Here is a 21906-nt window from a genome sequence, read left to right as displayed (position 1 = left end):
AAGTAATCCGTGACACTTTCCACTATAGTTAATATGTGCTATGGAGAATCTAACACTGTCTGGGTATGCATGGAACTAGGGAATACATGTATTAATTTTGTTTCTGTTGTGTGCTAAAACACTATAACCAAGGCAACCAATAGAAGGAAGAGTTTCTTTGGGCTTACACTTCCATGGGATTAGAATTCATGGAGACTGAGTGGAAGCAGCAGGTGTGGTGGATAGAACAGTAAGATTAGAGCTCACAGTTTAAACATGAAGTAGGAAGCAGGGAGCAAACTGGGATTGAATAAAATGTGGCTTTTGAAACCTCTGCACTCATTCCCAGTGATGCACTTTCTTCAGCCAGGCCACACCTCTTAAGCCTCTCCAAACAGAGCCAACAACTGCAGACGAAGTATTCAATGCCCAAACTATGGAGAGTATCTCATTCCATCTACCACAGGATACAGCCAAAACATTCCTCCAAATATGCAGAGTTTCTCTTTAGTTGACCCCAGCTTCTGAGTAAAGATTTAAAGCTAGAAGCATCCTAAATACAAGCTCTCCAAATTGAAAGCAGTATACCCCCTCTACTTCCATGATCCATTGCTCACCACTTTTGTTGTTTTGCTAATGTTCTTGTTCCAAAGCTGTTTTAGACAGGTAATGCCAAAATTGGACAGGAACAAAACAGGATTTTTCCCTCCCATCACTGATGGCTTATGAGAATTTGGGTTATGTGAACAATTCCTGGTATGTATTTTCTACCTCTTCCTGCACCTTCACTTCCTTCCCTACTATTTACATCCTTAACTCCTGTTTATGGCTGGGGAGATGGCTCAGTAGCTACATTGGGAAAGCATAAGGACCTATGTTGAGGTCCCCAGTAAGCAAGTAAAACTTGACTCAGTAGCTTGAGATTGCAATCTCCCCAAGCTCCTATAGTGAGATGTGAGGCATTGAGTAGAGAATATCCACATGTTTATGGGCCACGGAGCCCATTGCACGAAGTGGCAACAACAAGCAAAGCAGAAGGCAAGGTGCAACACTGGTTATCCTCTGACTCCACACATGTGCCATGGCATGCAAGCATATTCACAGACACGTAACACATGAACACAGACACATAGTCACATGCAGCTGGGGAAGTAAAAAAATGAGAGGACTAGAGAATGTCAAAAAAAATGTGTTTATCTCACCTCTTTACTGATTTACCTACTAAAAATTGAGTCTCATTATCTCTTAGTCATTCATCTAATGTGTGTGTTGTTGAGTGCCAACCATAACACTCTACTATCTACATTCAGAATATCTACTTGATGGCTTAATGATTTCACATCCCATGTTCTTTCTCCACATCCTAATTACCATCACTATCAGGATCTTCCTACAGTAACACTTTAAGCACATCTTTCAGCTATGAAAAAATCCTCCAGAATTCCCCATATCATAAAATAAGTTCTAAGATTTCACTGTGTTATGAATGTTCTTGGGCTCCATCTTAGTCCACCCAGGCTGTTATAACAAAATACCATAGACTACATGACTTAGAAACAAAATAATTATATTTCTCAGTTCTGGGAAGTAGCATGAGATATCTGCTGAGGTCCCATTTCATGGTTTGCAGATGACAGTTGCCTTCTTGATGCCTCAAATGGAAGAGCAGAGGAAGCAAACTCTATGCTTCCTTTAGGGATAGTATTTCCACTAATGGGGCCTCTATTCTTATCATTTAGTCAACTTCCAATAGCTCATTGAAGATCTCAATCCTGAAGGATACAATCATCAATTACCTTTTACATTCAATTTGTAAAAGAAAACTTCCTGAAGGTTAAGTAATTCTCAACTCTAAAATTCTGAGAGTCACAGTCTCTCTCCCAAATTCACAAAAGATTAAAATGCTGAACATTGAACTTTCAAAAGCCTAAATATTCAGAACCACAATTTCCAATGGGAAGAAAAAAAGTTACAGAAGAGTAGAAATCTGAATTCCAAGAAAAGGGTAATTGTAGTGTTCCAGAACAAATCAATCCCAGTGTAGGGGTCAACTCCAGGTGCAGACGGATTCAGGATTTAAAGAACTAGAACTTATCAGGGACTTGCTGACTGAAGCATGGCCCTGGAAAGCAGAAATACCAATGGATTAGAATAATGGATTATACAGTGATCAGGAGGAAAGTGACTTTAATCAAAATCATAATGCTTCTGGATGACTTCAAGTGACTATCAAATATCTCAGTCACATCTCTGGTGCTGGTGGTACCAGGATCCAGTTACAAATCTCTGTATATTGCTCTAATGGTTTTGTTTTGTTTTTTGCTGGTTTGGTTGTTTTTGCTTGTTTATTTTCTAGACAAGGTTTCTCTGTGTAGCTTTTACAGCCTGTCCTGGAACTCACTGTGTAGGCCTGGCCTCAAACTCACAGAGATCTTCTTGCCTCTGCTGAGATTAAAGGTGTGCGCCACCACCATCTGGCTCTAATGATTTATTTATAGCCTTTGTAGACATAGCATAGGGAAAACTGACCAGTGTGACTCAAGAGCACTCATAGCAGTTATAATTGAGATGGTTTACAGTCATGTCAAACTGAATGCACACATGTTTTTCTGGTTGTCTCCAAGACAGCTGCATCATGTTGATTAGAATGAATATCTAGAAGACTACAATGGCATTTTTATCAACATTTATTAAAAAATGTAGTTGCCTTTATAGACGAAAATAGGTTTTGATTGAATGCATGGATCATAGTAGCAAATGTGAACTTTAGGTATGAACCAGTCTTTTAGATGTGAACATCAAGACATGATCATATATTATTTTCATCCATCCTGGTGTGTTTAAAATTGGGGTGGCCATAGTTGGCCAGTCAATAAAGCAACCATGGGAACTTCAGTTTTTTAATTGATGGCATTTATACCACGTGATGAAATTTCAGGAGAATTTAATAGCATAAAACTTGATTTTCTTCAAGAAACCAATGGAATTACTGAGTTATTTCAAAGCAATTGTGTGTCTGGTAAGATAAGCTTTTTATACAACAGTATGTTGTTCAGTTACTTTATCGTTTCTACCAAATTTGTATTCTGTCAATCTTGTGTGGGGGAATGGCTCTCAACACACCCAAAACAGCACAGAAGTGTGCCAGAAAAACTGGGAATTTTTTTTTTTGAGTCAGGGTTTCTCTGTGGCTTTGGAGGCTGTCCTGGAATTAGCTCTTGTAGACCAGGCTGGTCTCGAACTCACAGAAATCCTCCTGCCTCTGCCTCCCAAGTGCTGGGATTAAAGGCGTGCACCACCACTGCCCGGCAAAACTGGGAAATTTTAATAGCAAATATTTATATGGATCCAGGACTGTAAAATGCAGTCAGTATTTGTAGCAATCAAATAGCTCTTATCTGTGCAGTGGCCAATAACTTATCAATATAAAACATTATCTCACAGATCAAAAATTTAAAAACCTTTATTCTCTATTTATTTATTTTAAGGGTAGGTGGAGTAGCAGTGGGTGTGCATGTACACTGTATAGAGGTCAGAGGACAATTTTCAAGACTCTTCTTCTACAATGTGGGTTCTGGGTATTAAACCTGGGTTGTCAGATATCAAATACCTTAACAAACTGAGCCATCTTGCAGGCCAGGACATATGCCCTCTTTTAAAGGTTTTTGTTCCACTGTTGAAAGCTGTTAGCATTAATTTTCTATAGTATATAGTTCATCCCTGCTTCAATCCCAGTATTAGAGGTTTAAGCTACATAAATGCTTTTAGATCAGTCTGATTTGGTGATTCATGCTTTGCAGATTTAAAACCACAAAAGCACACTAGCATAATGTTGACATGTATGTAAATGCTCTCCGTGTAACTTCCTCCACAAATAGAGAGAAGTATGTCTCTTTTGTACATCTGTGCACAAAATTTCAGATGTATGAAAAACACAATTTCTCAAGGCCTTGGCTGTAGGGGCAACTTTGTATGTGGTTTGGATTCATCATGCATTTTGATGGATTTCGCCAGGAACTTTCCTGCCACAGATTTCAAATGGCTTTGGTTATAAAGCTGGATCCACAGAATTACTAATTATAATGTGTTTACCCTTTATCCTATTTCTTTATGAAAAGTCATATCTGGTTATAAATGTTACACCCATGGCCCTCTTGGGCAGTTCCTGTTGACTCAGGAACAATCAGTGCAAGGTGTGCAACATTTGACTGCACTTAGCTCTTTCCTTGTAGATGTTGATGCCACCTATATAGTGAACTCCAAAAGTTGTATTAGTGTTGGCAATTCAAAGCTTGGAGCTATCAAAAACAATCCAGATCTTGGCTATAGATATTCCAGTCCACGTGGGGGAGGACTGATTATGATTTTTGACAGGTACAATTGAGACTTTCAAGTATCCTGGAGTACTTCCTCATCGTGAGATAGAAGAACCTGGAAATCTCAGTGGATGTTCATGGACTCAGAGTCAGGCCATAACAATGATACAAGCCATATATATTTGATTATATTGGGGACAATGTGCATGCATAAAAGATTTTATAATAGCAACCCCATCTGTGTAGTTAGGACAAAATGAATGAACTACTGAAATGGCTATTTTTCTTACATAGTCTAGGCCATCTGACTTCTATTATTAAGTGCCACCTTCCCTTTTCTCCAGCAGCCTGAACTGTAGAGTAGCTATTTAAGATTAGCAGGAAGTGTGTTAGTAGTGCAATGATTCAATTCTGGAAACCACTAGGAACTTACCAATAGAATTTAGAAATCATTCATTAGCTCCCATTAGTTAATCAGTCCTCCTAGGTGATGACCATAGCTTTCAATTTCCTTGCAGGAATTCTGAGTTTATTCAGAAATCTATTTTGCTACTGTCATCAATTGCTTCTTTGTTATGACATGTTCTAACCTGTGCTAACATGTTAAAGCCATGATATTGACCAAATACATAACTGTCTTATAATCTGGTTGCTTCCTGGCTTGATATCCTGAACTGGAACTCTAGTTTGTGTTCATATAATTTTTCTTTCTTTTTTTAACCTTTTTTGTGGTGGGGTCTCATGGAATCCAATCTAGCCTTGATAATATTGAATTTCTAATCTTGCTTCTACTTCCCAAATACTGGGATCATATACAACTATGTCAAATTTTACATGGTCTGGCCATCAAACTCAGAGCTTCCTGCATGCTAGGCAAGCACTCTACCAACTGAGCTATATTGCCAGTACCTGGATAAGTTTTCTGTAAATAGTCCTGAAGACCCTAGATTCCTACAGAATGGCTTGACTATTTGTGCCCATCGACGTGATATAAGAGATGGAAGGAGAAGTCTAGACAAAGCTACACTCATCTTTATCATATCTAATTGTGAAGTCTATCACATAACTTTTCTATGATAAACACAATTGATTCTGTAGATTTTTAGTATGAACAGGCTAATTGTGTTTATGCCATTTCCTGGACCCTTGATGACACCACAGGCCACTGACCCAGCTCCTCCCCACAGAAATGCCATTAAGGATAAGAGAGGCTGCAAGCTGCAGGCCTCTGCTAATTGCTGTCCTCCTGATTTTATTCCCTCTCCACTTTAAAACAGAATGACAACTAGCAGGAAAATCACAAGGTGGTTTCCATTTGCAACCTTTATAGAGAAAGGATCTAAATGTGTGGAAAATTTTAGGAAAACTGTAATTATGGAGGCATGGCCTTGCAAAGAAAAGGAGAAATAAAGAGCACCTCATCAGTGGTTAAAAAAAACTGTCAAGCATGTTGGTTCTGAGGTGAAACAGGCTTTTGTGTTGTAAAGACTTGGTCTGTAATTAAGAGATTGGGGTAACAGCTGAGGCTGCTGTGTTCTGCAAGCACAATTCCCCTATTACCCCCAAACCATCATGGTGCTGTGTATAAACAAAGTGCAAAGCAGATAATCACATTAAGAGTAATAACAGTGATAAATGTAAGAGAAGGACCAGATCAAGACACATGGTGTCTTTTTTTCCACTTAACATTGCACCCTTTCCCTTTCCTTCCTCTTGGCTATGTGCTGTCATTTGGAACTGTGTGCCATATCTCAAAGTGGCATCCATACTCAGTTGTCAGACAGAAGTAGCCCCATATACCTGGGCTAAGTTTTGTCTGGGACTATCCTTGAATAGAAGAACACAGCACCAAAGCAGGTGACATTTTCCAATAGTTCTCTCATTTGGAAAAGTGACATGGGGAATGCAGAATGAAAAATATACCTTGGAGCATGAAACACTGACAACCAGAATAGAAAATCAAGAAGCCCTACAGGGTCCCACAGAAGGTGGGGCCATGCAGGGCTGGCATGCCGAGACATATTGATCCTCTGCAGTCTGTCTCTGGCTGGGGGTAATGGTCTGCATATTAACATACATCTGAGAGATGCTGCCTACAGACTGGACAGCAGGAGCTTGATCCAGGAACTCCTGAAAGCAAGCCTTAGTGCCCGAATAACATAAAGAACACTGCACTGGGTCCAATAGTACTGAGCAAGAATTTTAGGGGGCAAGTAACTAATAATCGTTTTTCACTTAATCCCACTAGAATGAAATCCTTTATAATTGAACTCCAGATCTATAGAGTGCTGTCTACTGGTTGAACTGGATATTCCACTGTACTCACAAATCAAAGGAAAAAATCATTTTCCTTTGGGGAAAACCAGATTGTTATTTTAAATTGAAGACTTGCTTATATCTTGAAATACCCAAATAACAGAAGAAGAAATGTTAAATAGTCTCTCTTAATTTATAGAAGATATTTCTCTTGTAATTTATAACATAAATCCAGAAAAAAATAGGTTTCTAGTCAGTCACTTTTAACTATTGATGTAATTGCTGGGCCTGGCAGCAGATTACATGGTTCATCAGAACCCCAACAATTCAAAATAACTCACCAATTCATGTACCAAATGTTTTCCTTGAAGACATAAATCACTCTACTATAAACATTAAGTGGTTTGTCTACAGTCTGAGTACTGTGGCTAAATATGCATTTGGGAGCAAAGACTTTTTCTGTAGAAATTCAAAATATTCTTAGCAGGATATTGTCTGACAAGAATGTCAGACTTAACCAGATTTTCTTCTGATAACTGTAGGCTTAGCATTTCATATTTGTAAATTGGAAGTAAAAGCAAGTTCCTTGGGGCAAGCTCATGCAAATTAAATCTAATCTATTGCTTTAAACCATACCATCCCACCAAGAAATGACTAATTAGGGATAATAGCCAAGCAAGGCTATGATACTTAGGCCACAAATTATTCTAGATAAAACTGAGAGAAAAGACTAAGGGGTAAAGGTTAAAAGCATAAGAGAGAAGCTAACACTGAAGTATTTCTATGAGCTAGAGGCTAGCCTGAGTTTCAAGTGAATTCCAGACTAACAAAGGTCTGGAGATTGCAGGAGGACAGGTGTGCAGGCAGAAGTTGGAGCTCCAAGGAGAGGTGAAAACAGGACAAAGAAAATCCAGAGACACAAGTCATTGTGAGATGCTGCTTGAACAAAACAAAGGACTCTAGAGGCCCTTGGCAATGCCTGCATCCCTATGTACTGTAGATGAAGATTGAATGGCAACATAGAGATACAAAATGAAGGAGTGATTGTGAGGGAGACCACAGACAAGGAGAAGGTCAGCACCAAGGACAGAGTCTCACAAGTGGGAGAGGAAATGAAAATGGATCCCTGGGCTCAAAGATTTGGGTGTTGTTAAACACACACAGCTACAGTACTGACATGGCATTCCGTGCTTGACTACACATTTCACTTCTGCGTAATTTGTAGTGCTCAGTCATAGTGAAGCTTCTCATCCCAGATGAACTATGGCTTATTAATTTGTGTTTTTGGTATCTGTAGTTGGAATAAGGGGTAAGTCAGGGTAAACAAGAGTATGGGTCAATTGGTATAGCAGTTAATTTGCAAACAGGAGGAGCATTATGTTCCTGTGATAAACAGCAGGACCAAAAGCAACTTGGAGGAGGAAGGGGGTTAGTTCATTTTATATCTCCCAGAACACACTCCATCACTAAGGGAAGTCAGGGCAGGAATTCAGAGCAGGAACCCAGAGGCAGGAATTGAAGCAGAGGCCATGAAGGAACACTACTTACTGACATTTTCTCTGTGGCTTTCTTAGCTTGATCTCTTATGCAGACAGGGCTCACAGTGGGCTGAACACTCCTACACCAATTACTAATCACAAAATTGTTCCACAGACATGCCCACAGGCTAATCTGTTAGAGGCAAGTCCTCAGCTGAGGTTCCATCTTCCCAAAAGACAAGTGACTCTAGTTTGCTTCCAAGTTAACAAAACTAACCAGCACAAACATGGTGGACATGGTGACCTCTACCTGTGATCCTAGGTCCTATAGCAGACCAGGTGGACACAGGCTGATCCCTCAGGCTTAGCAGCCAGTCAACTATTGATGAATTTCCAGTCTCTAAGAGATCCTATCTCAAAGGAGGTGATGGCCTTTGAGAGTCTGACACCCTGGTTTGTCCTGTGTGTTACACACATGCAGTGCATGCACACACACACTCACACACTCTCACACACACACACACACACACACACACACACACACACACACACGAACACACATATACATATACAGCCACACAAATAGTGTGTCCTCATACACATGCACACACACAGGAATAAAAAAGGGAATTACCAGAAGATTTTTTTAAAGTCACTTTAAAGAAACATTTATTTTAAAGGTACAGCATAATACATGACCATTATAATTTGAGTATTTATTACAGTTTATAGGGACTAGGATGGAACAGGTATGGTGACACACACCTTTAATCCCAGCACTCAAGAGGTAGATCAGGAGGCTCTCTATGAGTTGAAAGCCAGCCTGGTCTACATAGTGAGTCTAGGCCATCCAAAGATACATAGGGAAACTTTGTCTCAAAAATATCTAAAAGATATTTTAAAATAACAACCAGAATTGTTAGGAATTAGATCATGAATTGTGGTTTCTGTCTGTTGGGTCCTAGTTTTCATTGGTCACAGAAATCTCACTGTGGCTGTGGGTGTCATTGGGAGGTATGCATGTGTTTTCTGGTTTAAGAATCTGTGTATTTGTACTTTGTGACTAGAGTGAAAGCAAACTTCAAAATTTAGGGAGTATATTTTTAATTTTATCAAGTTCATTCTCAACATAACTCTCAACATAACTTTGATGATTAATTTCAGTTATCACCTTGATAAAAACTAGATTCACATAGGACATCATCTATAGGCATGCCTGTGAGTGATATCTTAAGTTCATTAACATGAAGAGACCCATCCACTGTGAACAGCAGCATTCCCTAGGGTAGGATACTGGACTACATAAAAATAACAATATAAGTTGAGCACAGGCATCTGTTGCTCTCTGCTTCTGACTGCAGATGGGATTGGAGAAGTTGCTTCAAAGTCTCCCTTGACTTCCTGTAATGACAAACTGCACCTTTATCTATGAGCCAAAATAGATCCTTCTTTCCTTAAGTTGTCTTTTTGGAGGTATTTTGTCACAGCAATGACAAAACTAAGATATTATCCAACATTAAGGAAGTCATTCAGAAGCTATGGTCTGTAGCTGTCAGCTGTCTATTGTGATGACTTGGGGACTATTTGTGGACTTCCATGCACAGTTGAGTGGAGAGATGAAGCCTTCAGGAAGGAAGACCAAGTTCCCACCCTAATAAGTATAATTCCTCTATATGTAACTTATATGTTATGCTTACAGCTTCTTTTAAATGGGTTTTATCGATAAAAAAGAAACATCAGAAATGGTTTGGCTTTAAGCCATTAGGTCTTACAACTGGTCTCTCACTGAGGGAGTATTCTAGTATTTAGTTCCATTTTAAGATTATTTTAGGAAAGGTTTTTTTTTAACAAGCTGGTGTATTCTATCTAAATCTTCCATTAAGCTGATCACACTATTAAAGACAAGCATGGAGAAAGGCCAAAGCAAGTTTATATGAGGGTTGAATGCTAAGTTATTTAAATGAAATTCATTTTGCTGTCTTCTGATACACACTGCAAAGTTAATCAGACTCATAAGAAATGCTGATGATCTGAAAGAACTTACTCTGGGCTGAAAATCTCTGAAGCACAGGAGAAAAATTAACGATGCAAACACACACTTTCCGTAACTACACTTTAACATTAAATTAAACTGACATTTAAAACAGGATGTGGAATAAAATTCCATACATATAAAAATGTTCTATTCACTTGAGCTTTTACTACTCAGTTGAAAGTCATTAAAAAAGGAATATTTGAAGAAATAAATTGAAGATAGATAACAAACAGCAAAACAGAGTGATCAAAAACAGAAAGAAAAGGTGAAAGAAAACAAAGTTTCAATATGTCTGAAGATAATGTTTCTTTCTCTACCTGGCTGTGAATTTGGGCAATGGTGTCAAGTAACTTAACATCTACTATCATGAAACTTTGCCACAATATACATTAGAGAAGATAGACCAGAGAGTGATTCTGATACCGGGCAGTCTGGGGAAGGGGTAACGTCTTGAGAAAAGACACATCTTATCTTTCTGTTGCAGAGTTAGAACACTGGTCAAAGCAGCTTGGGATGGGAAAGGATTTGACTTCAGTCTACAGGTTACAGTCAGTGACTGAGGAAGCCAGGAGTAGAGCTCAAGGAACCTGGAAGCAGTCAGCAGGTCCAGTGAACAGGACCATAGAGTAACAATGCTTACTGGCACTCTCCCAGGCTTGGGATCAGCTACCTTCCCTTTTCAGCCCAGACCTATCTGCCCAGGCATATTACTGCTCACACTTGACTGGGTTCTTCATTAATTAGCAGTTGAGAAAATGTTCCATAGACATTCAGGGCCAACATGATGGAGGCAATTACTCAGCTGGACTTCTCTAATTTCAGATGTAAGTTGATGAACAAAGTCAGCCATTAGAATGCTATTATGCACAGGAAAATGCATAGATGAAATGTCTTGCTCATCTGTATATTTGTTGAATTTTTAAATTTTATTTTAAATATAATCACATCATTTCCCACTGCCTTTTCCTCCCTCTAGCCCCTCCCATGTCCCCCTCCTCATACTCTCTCATATTCATGCCCTTTTTTCTGTTATCATTACAAACACCCATAAACAAATGCATATGTTTTAAAGATATACTTAGTAAAAAATTTCAATGTATTCTCAATACCAATTATTGCAGATTTTGAGTGTTCTGAAATATGACAGGTGACCTAGTACTACATGTGAGCTGCAAAGTTAGCACTGGTCTTAGTGTGTCTGAAACTTGCTATTTGTGAACTTTTCTCTTGCTAACAGAAGTGGATGCTGGGATATTTTTTACGTTCCTATGCATCTTCATGACCACTCTAGCCAAAAATAATATCAAGAGTGACATATATAATAATGAAAAGTAGCTTTTCCATGATACTTGCATAGGGAGCAACACTGAAAACTGCCCCATGCTCCAAAGCTTGTAGGGATGACTTGATAGGATATTTGTTGTTTGTTGTTTTAGTTTTCAACCCCATCCTGACAGAGAAGACTAGTCTCAGTCTTGCTCTTGGTGCTTTGAATGTGATCGATTACAACTTTTTTTTTTATGATTTGATGTGACTCAGATATCCTTCTCTTGGATATATATGTACAATATGAAACAACGTCACAAAAAAATTACAGAGATGTTGCTAGAACTTTTAGGGGCTATGCATTGTCCTAGCTAGCTTTACCGGCCTACTTGACACAGCCTAGAGTCATCTGGAGGAGTCAAAATTGAGTGATGCCCACATCAGATCGACCTGTGCATGAGTCTGTAAGGGATAGTGTGGTTTTTTTGTTTTTTGTTTTTTGTTTGTTTGGTGTGTGTGTGTGTGCGTGTGTGTGTGTGTGTGTGTGTGTGTGTGTGTGTTGTTTGGTTTGGTTTTGGTTTGGGGGGCTTTTTGTTTTTGTTTTTTTTCTTATGCTGATTCCTGATATTGGAGAGCTTGTTACACTTAGGACATTACCATCCCTAGGCAGTTGGGACTGGGCTGGATGGGAGAGTAGGAAGCAAGCTGAGCTCAGACATATAAAAAATCCAGCAGAAAAGGTCCTGAATGGGTTTTGCTTCAATTCCTACTTGAGTTTCTGCCTGACTTCCATCAGTGATGACTTGTGCCCTGGAAGTGTAAGCTGAATAACTCCTGTCCTCCCTTAAGTTGTGTTGGATTCAGTGTTCACTCAGAAACAAAATGAAGCTCCAGCAGGCGTTCTGTTCTGTCATGAGTCTGCCAAATATCAAACGGAAGCTCGCAGAGACATCTTTCTACTTCACGAGGATATCTAACCAAAGACTCCATCAGTATGGAAGAAAGAGAAAGAAAGTTGAGTCTATTTCTGCTGAAGTCAGTGGACATCTAAAATCAGCTATGACTGCTAACTGCTACTCCCTGGCTAAGCCAGCTTCTCAATCAAGGTTTTCTTTCTTCCCCTTCTGTATTATTGAAACAATTTTAATTGCATCTCTATCATTTGTGTTTGATCCTATTAAGAATATTTTAAAACATACTCTCTTTTGGAAAAAATACATATGGGTAGAAAAGAGGACTCAGTAGGCAAGGTGTTTGCCACCTAGACTGAAGACCTGACTTCAGCTCCAGAAATATGCATGGTGGAAGGAGAGAACTGACAAATGTACATTGTCTTTTGATCTCTACACACACACACACACACACACACACACACACACACACACACACACACTGTAAACTAAACTTATTATAAAAGTTTATATTTAAAACAAGATTGATAAAGAGGGACTATAAATCAAGTCAGTAGAAAAGAATGGAGTATCAACATTGTTTTCTAATATTTTGAGAGATGTTATTTAAAAGAGAGAGTTTTCTCAGGCTGGAGCAATAGCTCCTTCAGTAAAATGCTTGCTTTGCAAACATGAGGCTCTAATTTGATTCCCAAACATACTTTTAATTTTTTGTGTGTGTATGTTTGTTTATATTTTATTTAAGCATAATTATTAAGCATGAGGCTCTAATTTGATTCCCAAACATACTTTTATTTTTAGCATAATTATTTATTGGTTCTTTGGGAATTTCACATCACATACCCCAATACTGCTAACCTACCAGTCCCTCCACATCTTCCCCTCAATCCTGGAACATGATCCCCTCAAAAAATTAATACAAGCCGGGTGGTGGTGGCACACACCTTTAATCCGGCACTTGGAAAGCAGAGACAGGCAGATGATTTCTGTGAGTTTGAGACCAGCCTGATCTACAAGAGCTAGTTACAGGACAGCCTCCAAAGCTACAGAGAAATCCTGTCTTGAAAAACCAAAAAAAAAAAAAAACAGGAAAAAATTAATACAAGACAAACCAAAAATAACCCACCATACTCCTCTGTCTTTCCAACATCTCTTCACTCATCCTAGTGGCATCTGGAGTAGTGATGTATGCTCAGTATATACCCTTGTCCAATCAGCTCCATCTACAAAATGTTCATTGCAATGAGTCCTTAGTCTGGAGTCTATGGCATACCATTATCACTGGATCCTCACTGAAATGCCTTTTGAAATTCCTGCTGTTGTCCTGAGTCATGGAGAGCCTGCAGTTATCCGTCTACAGGAACAGTCCCTTCATACACTCCAGCTGTCATAGATGGTGGCAGATACTAGCTAGGGTGTGCCAATCCAAGGCCTAGGATTCGAGTGTGGTTGGTAGCTGACCTGGTTGGTCCTGACCACTGGGACTGTCCCTCTCAGGTGAGGGGCAGAGGCATCTTTCCTAGGCAATGACATTGGGGCCAGTTCTCCCATGCCAGTAGTCAGGGGTAGGACCATTTCTCCTGAGTTCAGGAGCCAACTCTCCCATGGGAGGGGAGAGAGCAGCAGCTCTCCTGCTGTTGTCAGTGTTCAGTAAGGGGCAGGGCCTTCTCAGCACAGGACCAGTAAGGGACAGGGCTGGCTCAGCACAGCCCTCAGATTTCAAAATCCAAATACATTTTTAAAAGGCCAACCACTTTAATTGTTTCTATATAAGAAGGCCTCTGAGCTTTTGAGTTAACCTTTTATCCAGCTACTTCTCTAAAGGTGTTTATCAGCTTTGGGAGTTCCCTGGTAGAATTTTTGGGGTAGCTTCTGTATACAATCATGTCATCTACAAGTAGCATTACTTGACTTCTTTTCTAATTTGTATCCCTTTGGTCTCCTTTTGTTGTCTTATTGCTCTAGCTAAAATTTTCAGTATTATATTGGAGAGAAGGGACAGCCTTGTGTTATTCCTGGTTTTAGTGGCTTTGTGTCTCTCTTCATTTAATTTGATATTGGCTATTGGTCTGCTGTATATTGTTTTTACTGTGTTTAAGTATGTTTCTTGTATCTCTAATCTCTCCACAGCTTTTAGAATGAAGAGGTGTTGGATTTTGTCAAGGCTTTTTTTTAACATCTAATGATATGTTCATGTGGTTTTTTGTTTTCTTTCAGTTTATTTATATTGTGGATTACATTGACAGATTTTTGTATGTTGAACCATACCTGCTTCTCTGGGATGAAGCCCACTTGACCAGGATGAATGATCTTTTTGATGTGTTCTTGGATTTGTCTTGCTAGTATTTTATTAAGTATTTTACATCAATGTTCATGAGGAAAATTGGTCTGTAATTTTCTTTCTTTGTTGAGTCTTTGTGTGGTTTGGGTGTCAGGGTAATTGTGGCCTCATAAAAAGAATTTGGCAAAGTTCCTTCTGTTTCTATTTTGTGGAATAATTTGGCAAGTATTGTTATCAGGGAAACAACACATTTCACAATAGCCACAAACAATATAAAATATTTTGGGGTAGCTCTAATCAAGAAAGTGAAAGGCATGTTTGATAAAAACTTAAAGTCTTTGAAGAAAGACATTGGAGAAGATATCAAAAAATGGAAAGATCTCCTATAGTCATGGCTTGGTAGGATAAACATAGTAAAAAAAATCTTAACAAAAGCAATTTATATATTCAATTCAATCCCTATGGAAGTCCCAACAGGGGTAGAAACCATGTCAGGGAAACCCACAGAAATAGCTGACCTGAGAAGGCAGGACCTCACTGACTCTAGAATGACAGCTGGGAAATCTTCATGGGACTGAACTAGACACCCTGAATGTGGGTGACAGTTGTGGGGGTTGGGAATTTTATGGGGCCACTAGATGTGGAACCAGTAATTAATTATCCCTAGTTCATGAACAGGCTTTTTGGAACCCATTCCCTATAGAGGGATACCTTTCTCAGCCTATCCACCAAGGGGAAGGGCCTTGGTCATGCACCAAATGATGTGATAAATGTTTCTATTCCCCATGGGAAGCCAAACCCATGGGAGTGGATGGGAGGGGGGAGAGATTGTGGAGATAGTGGGAAAGAAAACAAAAAAGAAATCCCAAAACAATTCTTTAGAGATCTTGAAAGAGCAATACTCCACAAAATCAAAAACACAAAGATGAAAAACACAAATAACAGCTTATGCTGGAGAGAGTGTGGAGCAAGGGAAATATACCCCCATTTTCCATATGGAAAAATGGAAACCCAGGATAGCTAAAATAATCCTGTACAATAAAAGAACTTTTTGAGGTATTATCATCCCAGAACTCAAACTCTATTACTGAGCTACAGTAATAAAACCCGAAAGTTATTGGCATGAAAACAGACAGACGGATCAATGGAACTGAGTTGAACACACCTATGGACATATGACCCAAAAGCCAAAATTATACAATGAAAATAATCTTTAACAAATGGTGCTGGCATAACTGGATGTAGAAGAATGCAAATAGATGCATATCTATCACTCTACACAAAACTCAAGTCCAAGTGGATCAGTGATCTCAACTTAAATCCATTTATACTAAATATGATAGAAGAGAAAGTGGAAAATAACCTCAGACACATTGGAAGAAGAGAAAAATTCCTGAATAAGATACCAGTAGCACAGACACAAAAATTGATAATTAATAAATGGGACCTCATGAAACTGAAAAGCTTCTTAAGGCAAAGGATATTGCCAATAGGACAAAAACAACAGCCTACAGAATGGGAAAAGATCTTCACCAACACCAACCACATCTTACAGAAAGCTGATCTCCAACATATATAAAGAACTCAAGAAACTAGACATCAAAAAACAAATAATCTAATTAAAAAATAGGGTACAGACCTAAACATAGAATTCTCAACAGAGGAATCTCAAATGGCAGAGAAACACTTAAAGAAATGTTTATTATCCTTAGTCATCAGGAAAAATACAAATCAAAACAGCTCTGATATTCCATCTTATACCTGTCAGAAATGGCTAAGATCAAAAATACAAGTAACAACTTATGTGGGAGAGGGTATGGAGCAAAGGAAATATTCCTCTATTTCTGGTGGGATTATGAACTTGTACAGCCATGTTGTAAATCAATATAGTGATTTCTCAGAAAATAGGGAATCAATCTACCTCAAGAGCAAGCTATACCACTCTTGTTCATATATCTGAAGGATGCTAAATCATACCACAGGGGCACTTGCCCAACCATGTTATTAGCAGTTTTATTCATAATAGCCAGAACCTGAAAACAACATAGATGCCCCTCAAGCATAGAACAGATAAATAAAATGTGGTACATTTATACAATGGAGAATTATTCAACTGTTAAAAACAATAACATCAGGAAATGTGAAGGCAAATAGATAGAATATCCTAAGTGAGATAACCCAGACTCAGAAAAACAAACATGTTATGTAATCACTCATAATTTTATATTAGCTATAAAGTAAAGGATAACTGTGTTACAATTCACAAGCCCAGAGAGGCTAAGCATCAAGAAGGGCCCAAAAAGGAATGTATACATTTACAACCCCTGAGAAGGGAAAATAGAAGATATCTCCGGGTGGATTGGGGTATACGGGATAGGAACATGAGGATCAGGTTGGGGGATGGATGGAAAAAGAGAATAGTGAAAGATGGGACTGGAAAGGGGGGGATATTTCAGGGTCAGGTAGAAACCTGGTACAAGGAAACTGCCACAAATCTACAAGAATGACCCCAGCTAAGACTCTTAGCACTAGTGAATATGTACCCTGAACTGGCCATCTCCTGTGATAAGACCTGTCACTATCCCAATTGTCATCAGAGTACCTTCATCCAGTAACTGATGGGAACAGCTGCAGAGATCCACAGCCAAACATAAGGTCAAGTTTAGGGAATCAGGATGAAGAGAGGGAGGAAGGATTGTAGGAGCCAGGGGTCAAGGACATCACAAGAAAACCCATCGAAGCAACTAACCTAGGCTCATAGGAACTCAAAGAGACTGAACCAGTAAGTAGTGAGCCTGTGTGGGACCTCTCTATGCCCTCTACATATTTGTGACAGTTTGTAGCTTAATCTACTTGTGGAACTCCTAACGAGATCAGGGGCCATTCCTAAGGCTTTAGTTGGCTCTTGGGAACCTATTCCTCATACTGGATGTGAATTGCCTTGCCCAAACAAAAAACAAGGGAGGTGCTTAATCTTACTGAAACTTAACATGTCACAATATCTGTGAGAAGCCTACCCTATCTGAACATAAACAGAGGAATGGATTGGGCATTGGGGGAAGAGCACAGGTGAGTGGGGAAATGGGAAGAAAGGATGGAGGGGAAACTACAGTCAGGATTCTAAATATATTAATTGATTTTAAAAAGGGGGCAAGCAAGCTGGGAGTTGGTGGCGCACACCTTTAATCCTAGCACTCAGGAGGCAGAGGCAGAGGGAGGTGGGTCTCTGTGAGTTTGAGGCCAGCCTGGTCTACAGAGTGAGATCCAGGACAACCTCCAAAGCAATATAGAGAAACCTGTCTCAAAAAACAAAAGGGGGGCAAGCACAGTGATTCCAGCTTGTGATTCCTGGTGGGGAGACAGAGACAAATGGATGGATCTGTTGGGTTCTTCAGCTAACCATTCTAACCTATTTAGCAAGTTTGGGGACAGAAATAGAAAATGTGTCTCAAAATGAAAATGTTGAATAACAGCAGAGGAACCATACCACTGGTTATCTTCTGATCTCCACATGTACACATATACACCTGCATACACACCACACACATGTGTGTACCTACAACATGTTAGTTTGCACACATGCACACACAAAGAAGAGAGGATGATAATTTGGCATTATCATTGTCTCTGGTGATGCCAGAAGGACTCAAGGACAATAGGATCCATCCCTTTGAAACACTGTGGTTTTAATGGCCATACAGTATTGTGAGACCAAGCACTCTGATATATTGAACTCAAACACTCAGGCTCAATCATTTGAGCTGTTTGTCTTTTGTTTTTCTGATTCTTCAAGCATTTAGTATAATTCACTGTCTAGTTAATTAGATGTTGTAAGAAAACTCAACTCATGAGAGAGAGAGGGGGGATGAGTTAAAGAGCAAATTGAGTAAAGTCCAAATTTTGAAGCATCTTCTGGAATGCTGCCATTGGTCTAGGACACATCAGTTACATTCAAACTCAATTTCTATGTAACTTAGTCCTTAAGGCAGGTCAAAGACATGTTTTTCAAGCTATTTGCTTGCTGAAGTCACAATCATTCCTCAAAAAATGAAAGTAACTTTGTAAAACGAGGTGTTGCTATTGTGGATGCTCACTGAACAGTTTAACTATGTGATAACATTTGAATGAACAGACTTTGTGCCAGTAGTCTGTCCATTATAACGGAAAAGTACCAGAGATAAACAAGCGAAGGAGGAAATGTTTCTTTAGGCTCATGGGTTCAGAGTTTTCAGTCCATGGTTACCTGACAGTGCTGCTCCTGGGCCTGTGTTGAGGTCATGGCAAGGAACATTTGATAAAGAAAAATGGCTCATTTAATGGGAGACAGGAGAAGGGAGGGATAAAAGGAAAGGATAAGAGGAGAGGGAAGGGAGAGAGAGGAAATGAAAGGAGGACAGAGGAGACGAGAGGAGGAGGAAGGAAGTGTAAGTGAAAGCAAGGGAAGGGGTAGGAAAGGGGAAATAGGAGGGGGTATCAGATATGCACTTCTAGGGGATGGCCCCAGTAGCATTCCTGCAGCAAGATCTCGTCTCCTAATTTTTTACCACCTGCAAAGAATGTCTTCATATTTTTAATCCATCAATGAATTAAACCACTGGTGACATCACAATCCAATCACATGTGAAAAGTACCACCTGTGACTATTACTGTACTGAAGACTAAAAAAAGACACAAAGTAGGGACATTTCAAATCCAAACTGTAGCATGCTTTTATCCACATTACCTAACAGTTCCCCAACTAGAGTTTATTTGTTGGATAACAGCTCACAGTGAATTTTTTAAAAAAAAATAAAATTGGCTAAGAGATTGACCAGTTGCATCTGTAATAATTTCAAAATATTTTACTATGAAAATATGATGGGTTTATTATTTAAGTGGGTGTTAAGACATCTGGAATTATTTCCATAACAAGTAAGAATTATGTCAGCAAAGTATTTTTTTAATTGTTCTAGCTTCTGGAACTTGATGCTTAACTGGCTGGTAGCTAGGATTTGTAACAAATCACAAACATCAAACACTATTTTTAAAGTAAATGAAGGTATAGAGATGACTACTTTAAGTAACATAGGACTAAATATTGATAATAGGAAATATATTATAAAGGAAGTTTAGAAGCATTATGTTTCCCTTTGACATACAATATCCTGGTCTCCCCTTCTTTCCAGACAAAATGCAACATCTTCCTGAATGAATTATCCTCAGGGCTCATAGAGCATCAACTGCCCTTTCATCATTGTCTCTGACACTCCTTTTTACAGTATCAGAAACATAATGTAGACTGCACCATGTGACTGTATTTTATTTACATGTATTCATCATCATTTAGACAGCGTTTTCCTGAAGGGCAAAAGCTGCATCTATGTTATTTAGAATGTCAAATTCACACTCAGATACATTGAGAGTCAGTGGTCAGTGTTTGTTGAATGACTAGACATTGAAATACTATGGTCTGTGAAAAATGCTTCTCAGCAGGATACTTGAGGAAAGCCAATCAGCATTTGATTTTGTTGACATCTTCCTGTTTTCTGTAAGTGGAGAATAGATGCCATCTGTATTGAGGTTCCAGAGTGGAATGCAGAGCACCTCATTTTGGCATGTGGTTAGAGTATAACTGAGCAACAGGTCTCTAGTAAAGAATTTACACACTTAAAACCATGAATGGTTGCCTAGCTAGGCATTCTAAAAATAGCCTCTTCTCTTTATATTAGTATTCTCTTTCAAATACATTTGCTCTTCAAATCATCTCAAATTTTAATTCAACATCTAAGAGATGAGAGAGAGAGAGCACTTATGTGATGGTTAATCTTCATTGTCAGAATTTAGAATCACCTTGGAAAAATACCTGTGTGTGCGTCTGTGAGGGCATTTCCAGAGAGGATTCGCTGAGGAGAGACTATGTATCTTAAGTGCAAGTGGTACCACCATTGCTGGAATTCTGGACTTAACAAAAGGGAGGAAAGGAAAGGGTAAATTGAACATCAGTACTCATCTCTCTGTGCTTCTCAACTGTAGATACAGTATGACCAACAACTTCACATTCCTTCCACCATGTCTTCCTTGACAAGATGAGCTGTACCTTCAAAGTGTAAGGCAACTATTTTGTCACAGCAACAAAGAAAACAACTAATAGAGGTGATAGCACCACTTCAAACCAGAAAGGTTAATAATCGCAACTCACATGCTGTTGTAGAAAACTGAAATCCAAACCCATGAAATGAGCAACTGATGAATCTGTCCTCTATAATAATTCTACTTGCTTATGGTAATTATTCGTGGCTGAGCAATTCTTCAGAGTTTTCAAAGCAATCACTGTTATTCCTTTGATTCTCATAAATTTTGTGTGTTTGGTCAGGTGATCCACACCCCCCACCCCAGCACAATTTTGGCTCTAAAGAAACTTGTGTTTAAAGAGGTTTACAGAAAAAAATAGGGCTAAAATCAAATCTTCAGGCATAAGTGCACTTCCATTTTCTCTACCCATTATTTAACCTCAATAATTTACAAGAATTATAAAGTAAACTGTGAAACTGCCCTTACTCAGGCAGGAAAGGTGGCTTGGTGAATAGGAACACTTGCTATGCAAGCATGATGATCTGAGTTTGAATCCCATGTGTCTATGGTTCCAACACTGTGAAGAGAATTAACAGAAAGGGTCACAGGACCTTGTCAGCTGTCAGCCTAGTGTCAAGGGTAAAAGGCAGAAAATGATAGAACATTCTCTTCTGACCTATTCAGGCATATGCATGGGAGAGTGTATAAGCACACATATGTGCTCATACCACGCACATACTACATTCACACACATATACCAAACACACACACATACCACCAAAACTACATATATACATATATTGCATATATATACACGTATAGTCGTGTGTGTAGCTAGACCAATAAATAAATACATATAAATTATCCTTGCGTTAGAAGCATTATTAAACTCTTAAAATAAAAAATGAAATGCATAAAATACATGAGTTCAAAGTGATCAAAAAGAAATTAATTTTTTTTTATTTTTTGGGTTTTTCAAGGCAGTGTTTCTCTGTGGCTTTGGAGGCTGTCCTGGAACTAGCTCTTATAGACCAGGCTGGTCTTGAACTCACAGAAATCCACCTGACTCTGCCTCCCCAGCACGGGGATTAAAGGCATGAGCCACCACTGCCCAACCAAAACAAATTATTACATTGTTAATTATAATAAGCAAAGTAAACTCCCTTATTGAGAGAATGCTCAAAATCTTCTTAATTAAAGTTATTGGTAGAAATGAAAATTAAAACTCTTGTGCTATCACATAAAGATAAAACACAATGTTGGCCAATGGTACCTTTTCATCATCTATACTTTGATCTGACTGTGGGGTGAAATGCCCATGTATTGGGAAAGG

General features: G+C 38.9%; 1 long non-coding RNA gene across 19 annotated transcripts in view; it reads right to left on the bottom strand.

Annotated features, from left to right (window-relative positions):
* LOC107978605 overlaps window positions 1-21906 on the bottom strand; it is a 74442-nt gene that overhangs the window by 33695 nt on the left and 18841 nt on the right. For 4 of the 19 annotated variants that reach the window (XR_003483276.2, XR_004769351.1, XR_003483263.2 and 1 more), the window contains one exon: window positions 16507-21150. The exons of 6 other annotated variants lie outside the window; for them this stretch is intronic. This is a non-coding gene — a long non-coding RNA (uncharacterized LOC107978605). Of the gene's footprint in view, window positions 1-1529; window positions 2102-8701; window positions 12315-16506; window positions 21151-21906 lie in introns of those variants that run through there. 9 more of the 19 variants (XR_003483267.2, XR_003483266.2, XR_004769347.1 and 6 more) reach the window with 9 other exon arrangements.

The sequence above is a fragment of the Cricetulus griseus genome, chromosome 3 (genome assembly GCF_003668045.3).
Source record: "Cricetulus griseus strain 17A/GY chromosome 3, alternate assembly CriGri-PICRH-1.0, whole genome shotgun sequence".
NCBI lineage: Eukaryota > Metazoa > Chordata > Mammalia > Rodentia > Cricetidae > Cricetulus > Cricetulus griseus.
This window is presented reverse-complemented; position numbering and strand designations above follow the sequence as displayed.